This window comes from Lepus europaeus, chromosome 4 (assembly GCF_033115175.1).
Source record: "Lepus europaeus isolate LE1 chromosome 4, mLepTim1.pri, whole genome shotgun sequence".
NCBI classification, from domain to species: Eukaryota; Metazoa; Chordata; class Mammalia; order Lagomorpha; family Leporidae; genus Lepus; species Lepus europaeus.
In genome coordinates this window covers 83,805,490-83,818,244 of record NC_084830.1, presented here as the reverse complement: position 1 = coordinate 83,818,244, position 12,755 = coordinate 83,805,490, and positions in this window count along the sequence as shown.

The following is a 12,755-nucleotide window of genomic DNA, read 5'->3' as shown; positions in this document are numbered from 1 at the left end:
TAACTACATCCCCCACAACCTGTCAACACTTCAGTCAATGTTAGACATGAGATGCATGTGTTTCTAGTCTACACATATACTATCTTCCATTGCCAACGTTCTACAAGTCTCTGGAGACCAAGAATTGAAAAGAAAAATAACTGAAAATAATCTATATAAGAATGTTTTATGAAACAAAAAAAAGCTAAGAAAAATGAATTGATTTATTTTTCTAGAAAAGGAGACAAGTGTGCAAAATGAAAAATTTAATCCTCCAATGAAGACCTGATTATAAGAAAGGGCCTAAATTTATTAGTAGGGAAGAAAACTATCAAGTTATCCATAAAGGCAGTTGGTAATATAAGTAAGAAAAAATCTACCAACATATTCTCTAAATGAACTTTCATCAGAAATAAGAAAGAGTTTAAAGATTCCATCATAAAAAAAAAGAATTGTCAATATCATGTGACATCACATTTCAGCCATTATGATATAATCTAGAAATTAAAGATGAACTGTGCTTTCTTAAAGGGAAGGATAGTCATACTACCATAGAGAATCCAAATGATTTATAGTGTTATATAGTATTCATAATTTTTGAGAGAACTTTAATTCATAACCTATTACTTTTTGGAACAGGTAGCTCAAATTGTGCTGGTCAGTATAAGAAACATGACTGAGCAGAATAGTATAATCTTCATTAATGAACAGCTGAGACACTATATATATAATATATGATAGATAATATGTAATATGTAATGTGTAACATGCAATATAATCCTATACATAAATGTAGTAATGCTTAAGGGATATGGTTTTGAGGCTGGTGTGGTGCAGTGGGCTTGGTCATTGCCTATGACACCAAAATCCCATTTCAGAGCACTGGTTCAAGTCCCAGCTGCTCTGCTTCTTATCTAGCTCCCTGTCTATGTGCCTGAGAAGGCAGCAGAGGTGCTTAGGCCCCTGTGTCTCCTTCTCTCTCTGTCTCTCTGGTTTTCAAGTAAAATAAATCATTTTAAAAAGGGATCTGGGTTTAAGAAGGCAGTCTTGTAACACCCAACATCAGCTATCTCACCTTCTATATTCAATCCTGTAGATAATACATATTCAGCACTGCTCAAAGCTAGGATGGATACTCTTGACATTTCAAAGCATGAGAGAAATCAGTAAGAGACAGAAAAATGGAACGGTTGTATATGACTCACAATATGGCTGCATGCTTGGACACACCCTGCACTACTGTGTTGTACTGTTTCACAACTTTATTACCGATTTGAGCAAGATCAGCACTGATTGATCTCATGATAAAAAAGAAATCCTCAGAATATACAGACTAATCAACTGGAACTACCGAGTAAAATTACAGAGATTCTTTTATATCGTTCCTTAAGACCAGAGCAGCAGGGAATAGGATACATTACTCTGAGCAGAAATATTTGTCATGCAATTTAGGGAGAGATAGGTGGTGATTGAAGTGCACATCCTTTCTACTCCTCTCCTCCTGAAAAAACTCTTTCTGTTTGCCTCTCTATCTCTGTGTCTTTCAAATAAATAATGAATAAAATGCATGTATATCATATATATGTATATATACATACACACACACACACACTCAATTGAGTTTATAGTTTGTTCAGATAACTGATGTTTTTTTAGAAAACTTTTATTTAATAAATATAAATTTCCAAAGAACAACTTTTGGATTATAGCGGCTTTTCCCCCCATAAACTCCCTCCCACCTGCAAACCATCCCTACTCCTACTCCCTCTCCAATCCCATTCTTCATTAAGATTCATTTTTAATTATATTTATATACAGAAGATCAACTTAGTATATACTAAGTAAAGATTTCAACAGTTTGCACCTGCATAGACATACAAAGTATAAAGTACTGTTTAAAGACTATTTTTACCATTAATTCTCATAGTACAACACATTAAGGACAGAGGTCCTACATGGGGAGCAGGTGCACAGTGACTCCTGTTGTTGATTTAACAATTGACACTCTTAATTATGATGTCAGTAATCACCCAAGGCTCTTGTCATGAGATGCCAAGGCTCTGGAAGCCTCTTGAGTACACAAACTCAGACCTTATTTAGACAAGGCCATAATCAAAGTGGAAGTTCTCTCCTCACTTCAAAGAAAGGTGCCTCCATCTTTGATGGCCCATTCTTTCCACTGGGAACTCACTCACAGAGATCTTTCATTTAGGTCATTTTTTGTCACAGTGTCTTGGCTTTCCATGCCTGAGAAACTCTCATGGGCTTTTTATCTAGATCCAAATGCCTTAAGGGCTGATTCTGAGGCCAGAATGCTCAGATAACTGGTCATTACAAGAGATGTAAATCCAGCCAAAAATATAGAAAGTTGGAAAAAAGAAAATGGAGAATTCAAATGATATATGATGAATTGAATACTTGATTTAATCTATTATCTTTCCCTAAAATCTTTCAAAAATAGTGAATGATGATGAAATAGGCATAATGGACAAAGAGAACAAACAGTGAATAAAGATGACAACAAATCTTTGAGCAGGGGGTAGTGTGTGGGGACAGAGATATTTGAAAAGAATTAACACTAGTGAACACCAAATGTCTCAAGAGGGTAAACCTAATAAGAAGTTAGCCAGTTGACATTGCATTACCCCAAAAAGTTTCAGGAATTAGAAGCATCATAAGCTTCTAAAGTAAGACTGAACACAAGGAAATTAATAGAAAATTAAGTAAAGAAAATTGTAAAAATCCTTCCAAACATGAAAAAAATAAAATCTCAGAACTGTTTAAAAATGTTAACTCTCAGGTTCAGGAGGCTCAGTGAGGTCATAATGGGTTGAATGTAGTTATCTCTTTGGGAGAAAACTTTTTCCTCCTTTCACTTCCCAAAGTAATGCTGTTGGCTAAGTGGAGCCCTTGATTCACAGATCTGTGCCCAAAGTGTACTCATGATTAGGCTAGGCTTAAGTTCATTGCTATCTAGTAGCTTTCAACAATCAATAGGGAGTGATCAGGGAAACAAAGCAATAAATTTCTGAAATTCTGTTTATTGCTCTTCCTGTGAATAAAACTCCTTTGTCTCTGAGTCAGTAATCTTGTGCCTTCTACCAGTATCCATGAAATCATGGAAAGCTAACTTGTTAGCTTGCAAGAAAGGGAAAATCTCAGATCCTACACAATTCTTGAAAACTATTATCAAGCATCTATAAAAATGAAGGGAAGAAAAATCCCTGAGGTGATGATATAGACGTTATAAAAAAAGTTATTCTAACAGGGAACCATCACAATCCTAGATCTCTACATACCTAAAATAGGACTTCAAAATCTATAAAACAGAAATTATCATAACTAAAAGGAAATACCAATAAATGTGAAAATTATATCAAGAGAGTTTAACAGATATATCTCAAAAGTTGATAGAATAGAACCAAAACATCAGTAAAGATGTAAAAGATCTCAGCAACATAGTTAAAAACATAATTTACTGGGGTAGAAAACTGTATCCGGATGTAATAAAATTTATATTCTCTTAGGCATACAAGAAGCATTCATAAAGACATTTCATAAGTTGGGACAAAAAGAAAGCTTAAACAAATTTTAAAAGATTCAAAATTGTTAGATTGTGTCTTTTTTTTATCATACTGTAAGTAACCTATCAGTAATAACAAAAATAAAGAGAAAAACTCAACATACCTAGAAATTAAAAATATATTTCCAAATTAAATATGAGTCAAAAGATTCAAAAAATGAGAAAATATTTTAAATTGTATAATGATAAATATGTTACATATCAAAATTTATAGAATTCAGAAAAGTAATATTTCAAAGATATTTGGCCTCAAAATCATTGATGGTAAAAAAGAGAGAAATTGAAAACTATTATTTCTAACTTCAGTATTAACATCCTGGAAAAAAATTCTAAAAAATCTAAGAAAATTGAAAGAAATGAAATGAAAAGATAATAAAATAACAACATAAACAAATGCACAGTAGAGATAAATGAAGTCAAGATGTGTTTTGCAAAATGACTTATGAAATTAATACAATCTTTAGCAACACTAATCCATAATAGAGAAAAATTATCAATGCCAATCTTTATCATCTAGAAAAAGAGACATTTAGACCCATTAGATATATTCTAAGAACTTAAGCAGAAACCAACACATCTTACACTTTCTTGGTGAATAGTAAAATAACAACACTTCATGGTTTTCTGTGAGAACAATTGAACTTACTTCAAAAACCTAATATATACCAACATAAATATAAAACTTAATTCAAAGTTAAAGCAATATATAAAAAAGAGGATCCAGCTATAAGTAAGAACTTCAATGTATTACAGCTGTTATTATTTAGGCCAGGAATGCAACTATGATTCAGCATTGGAAATCAATGTAAATTAAGACAAGAAAGAAATTGCTTATGATCTTCTCAACCAATGCATAAAAAGCACTATCAAAAATTTAAGATTCATTCATGATAAAACATCTTAGCACACAGAAGGAAAGACATCTTTTTAGCATAAAAGATAATATGTTTAAATATCTATAACAGGTATACTCAATAGAGAAATATTAAAATATTTACCCTCAATTAAGACAAATATACTTAGTTTTTCAACTTTTATTCAACATTGTGCTAGAGCCTCTAGGCAGTGAAATTAGAAATCAGCAAAATGCATATGGATTTATGAAGGAAAAATAAAACGTCATTATTCACAGAAGTCTTGTAGTTTGACCTTAAACCCAATAGAATCTATAAACTATTAGAATTGGTAAAATCATTGGATTAGAAAAAAATCAATATTTGTGGCCAGCGTGTGACATGATGGATTAAGCCACTGACTAGGACACTGGCATAACATAGAGGCAACAGTTCCTGTCCAGCTGCTTCACTTCCAATCCAGCTCCCTGGTAATGCACCTGGGAAAGCAGCAGAGGATGCCCCAGGTCCTTGTGCTCTTGAACCCATGTCGGAGACCAGGAAGAAACTTCCAGCTCTTGTTTCAGGCTAGCCCAGCCAAAGCCTGCTGTGGCGAGTGGGTTAAAGCCCTGGCCTGAAATGCTGGCATGCGAATTGGGCACCGGTTATAGTTCCCGCTACTCCTCTTCTGATCCAGCTCTCTGTTATGGCCTGGGAAAACCGTGGAAGATGGCCCAAGTCCTTGGGCCCCTGCACCCACATGAGAGACCTGGAAGAAGCTCCTGGCACATGGCTTTGGATCGGTGCAGATCTGGCCATTGCGGCCATCTGGGCAGTGAACCAGCAGATGGAAGACCTCTCTGTCTCTAATTCTCTCTGTAACTCTTTATTTCAAATAAGTAAAAAAAATAGGAAAAGTTGCAGCAAATCAGACCCAAAACTAGTAGGAGAATAGAAATAATTAAAAATAAGAAGAAATCAACAGAATTGAATAAAAAAAATTACAAAAGATCAGCAAAACGAAGAGCTGGTTTTTTGAAAAAATAAAGAAAATTGACACACGATTGGCCCAACTAACTAAAAAATGAGAGAGAAGAGCCAAATCAATAAAATCAGAGATAAAAAAGGGAATGTAACAACAGACACCACAGAAATAAAAAGAATCATCAGAAATTACTACAAAAAGTCGTATGCCAGCAAACAGGGAAATCTCAGAAATGGATAGATTCCTGGACACATACAACCTACCTAAATTGAACCATGAAGACCTAGAGAACCTAAACAGACCCATAACCAAGTCAGAAATTGAATCTGTAATAAAGGCCAACAAAGAAAAGTCCAGGACTGGATGGATTCACTGCTGAATTCTATCAGACATTTAAAGAAGAACTAACTCCAATTCTTCTCAAACTATTCAGAACAATTGAAAAAGAGGGAATCCTCCCAAATTCTTTCAATGAAGCCAGCATTACCTTAATTCCTAAACCTGAAAAAGATGCAGCAGAGAAAGAGCATTACAGACCAATTTCCCTGATGAACATAGATGCAAAAATACTCAATGAAATCTGACCAATAGAATGCAACAACACATCAGAAAGATCATCTACCCAGACCAAGTGGTCTTTATCTCTGGTATGCAGGGATGGTTCAACATTTGCAAATCAATCAATATGCCACAACATTAACAAACGGCAGAAGAAAAACCAAATGATTATTTCAATAGATGCAGAGAAAACATTTGATAAAATACAACACCATTTCATGATGAAAACTATAAGCAGATTGGGTATGAAAAACCCACGGCCAACATCCTATTGAATGGGGAAAAGTTGGAAGCATTTCTGCTGAGATCTGGTACCAGACAGGGATGCCCACTCTCACCACTGCTAATCAGTATAGTACTGGAAGTTTTAGCCAGAGCCATTAGGCAAGAAAAAGAAATTAAAGGGATACAATTTGGGAAGGTAGAAGTCAAACTATCCCTCTTTGCAGATGATATGATTCTTTATTTAGGGGATCCAAAGAACTCTACTAAGAGACTGTTGGAACTCATAGAAGAGTTTGGCAAAGTAGCATTATATAAAATCAATGCACAAAAATCAACAGCCTTTGTATACACAGGCAATGCCATGGCTGAGAAAGAACTGCTAAGATCAATCCTATTCACAATAGCTACAAAAACAATCAAACACCTTGGAATAAACTTAACCAAGGATGTCAAAGATCTCTACAATGAGAAAAAACAAAATATTAAAGAAAGAAATAGGGACCAGCGTTGTGGTACAGCAGACTAATGCCCTGGCCTGAAGCACGGCATCTCATATGGGCACAGGTTCAAGCCCTGGCTGCTCCACTTCCAATCCATCTCACTGCTATGGCCTGGGAAAGCAGAAAGAGATGGCCAAGTTCTTGACCTCTCCACTCACGTGGGAGACCTGGAAGAAGCTCTTGGCTCTTGGCTTCAGATTGGTGCAGCTCCAGCCATTGGGGCCAATTGGAGAGTGAACCATTGGATGTAAGACCTCTCTCTCCATCTCTCTCTCTCTCACTCTCTCTTTCTCTCTGCCTCTCCTCTCTGTAACTCTTTCAAATAAATAATTAAATCTTTTTTAAAAAAAGAAAGAAATAGAAGAGGATACCAAAAAATGGAAAAATCTTCCATGCTCATGGATTGGAAGAATCAATATCTTCAAAATGTTCATTCTCCCAAAAGCAATTTATAGATTCAATGTAATACCAATCAAAATATCAAAGACATTCTTCTCAGATCTGGAAAAAATGTTGCTGAAATTCATATGGAGACACAGGAGATTTCGAATAGCTAACGCAATCTTGTACAACAAAAACAAAGCTGGAGGCATCACAATACCAGATTTCAAGACATACTACAAGGCAGTTATAATCAAAACAGCATGGTACTGGTACAGAAACAGATGCATAGACCAATGGAACAGAATAGAAACACCAGAAACCAATCCAATCCAAACATCTACAGCCAACTTTTATTTGATGAAGGATCTAAAACCTATTCCTGGAGCAAGGACAGTTTATTTAACAATTGGTGCTGGGAAAACTGGATTACCACATGCAGAAGCATGAAGCAAGACCCCTACCTTACACCTTACACAAAAATCCACTCAACATGGATTAAAGAACTAAATCTATGATGCCACACCATCAAATTATTAGAGAATCTTGGAGAAACCCTGCAAGATATAGGCACTGGCAAAGACTTTTTGGAAAAGACCCCAGAGGCACAGGCTTACATCAAATTGAGAAGTTTCTGTACTGCAAAAGAAACAGTTAGGAAAGTGAAGAGGCAACCAACAGAATGGGAAACAATGTTTTCAAATTATGCAGCTGATAAAGGATTAATAATCAGAATCTACAAAGAGATCAACAAACTCCAAAACAACAAAACTAACGCACTTAAGAGGTGGGCCAAGGACCTCAATAGACATTTTTTCAAAAGAGGAAATCCAAACAGCCAACAGACACATGAAAAAATGTTCAGGATCACTAGCCATCAGGGAAATGCAAATCAAAACCACAATGAGATTTCACCTCACCCCGGTTAGAATGGTTCACATTCAGAAATCTACCAACAATAGATGCTGGAGAGGATGTGGGGAAAAGGGGATACTAACACACTGTTGGTGGGAATGCAAACTGGTAAAGCCACTATGCAAGTCAGTCTGGAGATTCCTCAGAAACCTGAATATAACCCTACCAAATGACCCAATTTTTGGAATTTACCCAAAGGGAATTAAATTGGCAAACAAAAGAGCTGTGTGCACCTCAATGTTTATCGCAGCTCAATTCACAATAGCTAAGACATGGAATCAACCTAAATGCCCATCAACAGAAGATCGGATAAAATAATTATGGGATATGTACTCTATAGAATACTATACAGCAGTAAAATCAATGAAATCCAGTCATTTGCAACAAAATGGAGGAATCCGGAAAGCATCATGTTAAATGATATAAGCCAATCCTAAAGGGATAAATACCATATCTTCTCCCTGAGAAGACAACTAACTGAGCACCTAAAAGGAAACCTGTTGAAGTGAAATGGACAATATGAGAAACAATGGCTTGATTAGTCCTTGTCCTGACTGTCGAGGAACAACTTACTATTTTATTCCTTTTACTATTTTTTTGTTCTACTTAATGCCATTGGTTGAACTCTTTAATTAACAAACAATTAGTCATTTAAAGTTAACTGAAAAATGATCCCTGTTAAATATAAGAGTGGTAATAAGAGAGGGAAGAGATGTACAGTTCGGCACATGCTCACCCGGATTTACCCCAATGGTAGAGCTAGAATCGTGGAAGGAGATGTACAAATTAGGACATGCTCAATTAGACTTGCCCCAAATGGTAGATTTAGAAATGTGCCAGGAGATTCCAATTCAATCCCATCAAGGTGGCATGTACCAGTGCCATCTCACTAGTCAAAGTGATCAGTTTCAGTTCATAATTGATCATAATGATAGGATTAAGTGTCAAAGGGATCACATAAACAGACTAGTGTCTGTTAGTAATAACTGATAGAATTAAAAAGGAGAGAATGATCCAACATGGGAAGCTGGATACACATCGGACTTATAGTATGGAAAATGTCCTAGACTGCACTGTGGCCTCAGAATCAGCCCTTAAGGCATTCGGATCTGGCTGAAGAGCCCATGAGAGTATTTTAGGCATGGAAAGCCAAGACATTCTGGCAAAAAAAAAAAAAAAAAAAAAAAAAAAAAAAAAAAAAAAAAAAAAAAAAAAACACGTAAATGAAAGATCTCTGCGAGCAAGATCCCAGTGGAACGAACGGCCCATCAAAGAAGAAAGTACCTTTCTCTGAAGGGAGGAGAGAACTTCCACTTTGACAATGGCCTTGTCTAAATCAGATAGGAGTTTGTGAACTCAAGAGGCTTCTAGGCTGGCGCCGCGGCTCACTTGGCTAATCCTCCACCTGTGGCGCCAACACCCCTGGTTCTAGTCCCGGTTGAGACGCTGGGATTCTATCCTGGTTGCTCCTCTTCCAATCCAGCTCTCTGCTGTGGCCTGGGAAGGCATTGGAGGATGGCTCAAGTCCTTGGGCCCATCACCCACATGGGAAACTAGGAGGAAGCACCTTTCTCCTGGCTTTGGATAGGTGCAGCACGCCGGCAGCAGCGTGCCAGCTGTAGCGGCCAATTTGGAGGTGAACCAACTGAAGGAAGACCTTTCTCTCCATCTTTCTCTCTCTCACTGTCTAACTCTGCCTGTCAAAATTTAAAAAAAAAAAATGTGGCTTTCATAGCCTTGGCATCTCATGACAAGAGCCTCGGGTGATTACTGACTCTCATAAATAAGAGTGTCAATTGGTAAATCAACAGTGGGAGTCATTGTGCAATTACTCCCCATGTAGGATCTCTGTCTTTAATGTGTTGTACTATGTGAATTAATGGTATAACTAGTACTCAAACATTACTTTATACTTTGTATATCTGTGTGAGTGAAAACTGTTGAAATCTATACTATACTAAGTTGATCTTCTGTTTATAAAGATAATTAAAAATGAATCTTGAAGAAGAATGGGATGGGAGAGGGAGTGGGAGATGAGGTGGTTGAGGGTGGGAGGGAAAAGCCACTATAATCCAAAAGTTGTAATTTGGAAATTGATATTTATTAAATAAAAGTTGAAAAAATTTTAAAAAGCAAATAAATAAAATAAATCTTTAAAAAAGAAAACATTATTCAGATAAAATGTAAATAACCTACATAAATGAAGAAATATACCATGTTTGTGGATTGAAATAGTCAATTTTTATAAATATAACAATTCTTTCCAAATTAAAGTATTATAATATACATGGAAGCTGGCTTTAATTCATTTGAAAATGTGAAAGCCAATAACGGCTAGGGCATTTTTAGAAAATATAACAGAATCAGTGGACTAATTGTAGCTAACATTAAGATTTATTATGGAGGCCGGAGCTGTGACGCAGTGGGTTAAAGCTCAGGCCTGCGACACCATCATCCCATATGGGCACTGGTTCAAGTTCCGGCTGCTCCACTTCCAATCCAGCTCTCTACTAATGCACCTGGGAAAGCAGCAGAAGACAGCTCAAGTCCTTGGGTTCCCGCACCCACATGGGAAAGACCCGGAAGAATCTCTTGGCACCTGGCTTCAGATCAGTCCAGTTCTAGCCATTGCGGCCAGTTGTTGAGTGAACCAGTGGATGGAAGATACCTCTTTCTTGCTGTGTCTACCTCTCTCTGTATCTCTGTCTGTCAAATAATAAAATAAATCTTAAAAAATTATTATGAAGATACAATAACTGAAACAATGTGCCAATAGTCCAAAGATAAACAAAGAAGTCCTTGGAACAGAAGACAGTCTAGGTTCAGACCCCACACTGTGCACTAATAAAGTATATTCTTACTCAAAAGAGTGCTATACTGATTGAATATTCATATGGAAAAAATAAATATTGACTCCCATTTCACCAGGTATAAAAAATCATTTTTAAATGGATTGAAATATAAACATGAAAAGTAAACTACTAGAGTTTTTAGAGGAAAAATAGGACAAAATATGAGCTTGGAATAGATAAAATCTTTTAAATAGAACTCAAAATTTTTTAACAATAAAATAAAAATGTGTAATTGCACTATATTAAAAGTAATAATCAGTTCATCAACTGATGTTAAGAGAATAAAAAATGACCATAGAACCTAACCACAATGCATATTACCAATAAAGGGTCCATATTAAGCAACTACATTACTTTCAAATAGCGATAAAACATTAAAAAAATTCAACCTTGTGACCGGCACTGTGGCGTAGCCCATACGGCTGCCACTCACAGTGAGGGCATCCCGTGTGGGCACCAGTTTGAGTTCCAGCTGTGCCACTACTGACCTAGCTCTCTGCTATGGCCCGGGAAAGCAGTGGAAGATGGTCCAGGTGCCTGGGTCCCTGCACCCACATGAGAGACCCAGAGGAAACTCCTGGCTCCTGGCTTTGGATCAGTGCAGCTATGAACATTGCGGCCATTTGGGGAGTGAATCAGCGACAGAAGACCTTTCTATCTCTGTCTCTGCCTCTCTGTAACTCTGCCTTTCAAATAAATAAATTAAAAAAGAAAAAAACTCAACCAGGTGAATGCAAATAAAAATCATGAGTAGACACCACTATAGAACCACCAGATGGAAAATGCTAATTGTCATCCAAAATGTGAAATAAAGAGAATCTTTGTACATCTCTGGTGAGAGTTTAAACTGCACCAAACATTCTGGAAAAACAAGACAGTATTTATCAAAGTCAAACTTGTACATTTTCTATGAACCAGCAATTTTGGTCCTAAGTACACACACCAGAGAAATGCACATGAGTTTTCACCAAAATTAATTTAATGGGACATTTAATATAGCACTATTCACAATAAGCAAAAATAAGCTATGCAAATACTAAAATTGATAGGTAAATTTGCATGTATTAACTAAAAGGAATAAAATACAACAAGGATGTGGATTGGAATCTCTACAACTACTTTCAACACTATGGATGCAACTCATATACATCCTGAGTTAAAAAAGCCGATTCAAATGAGTATATTTAGTACATTCCCAGTTACAGAAATTATAATAACAAGCAAAGTTAAGCTAGGCTATAAGAATTAAGAATCTGGGAGGACAATGTGGTACAATGGGTTAAGATGCCACCTGCAATGTCAGCATCCCACACAGCCAACGGTTCAAGGACTGAATGTGCCCTTTCTGATCCAGCTCCCTGATTTTGTGCCTGGGAAATCAGTGGAAGATGGCCCAAGTCCTAGAGCCCCAGTATCCACATGGGAGACCTGAGTGAAGCTCCTGGCTCCTGATTCCAGCTTGGCCGAGCCCTGACGATTGCAGCCATTTGAAGAGTGAACTAGTAAATAGAAGATTCTCTCTCTCTCTCTCTCTCTCTCTCTCTCTCTCTCTCTTCCTCCTCCCCTCCCTGCCCCTCTCTGTACCTTTCTTTGAAATAAATGAAATAAATCTTAAGAAAATAATTAAGGATAATAGTTGCTATGGTTTGAATTTTGATTGTCTCCCCAAAATTAAAAGACTCATAAAGAATTTTTTTAAAGATTTATTTATTTATTTGAAAGTCAGAGTTACATAGTGAAAGGAGAGGCAGAGAGAGAGAGGTCTTCCATCTGATCGTTCATTCCCCAACTGGCTGCAAAGGCCGGAGCTGCGCCAATCTGAAGCCAGGAGCCAGGAGCTTCTTCCGGGTCTCCTATGTGTTTGCAGGGGTCTAAGGACTTGGGCCATCTTCTACTGCTTTCCCAGGCCATAGCAGAGAGTTGGATCGGAAGTGGAGGAGCCGT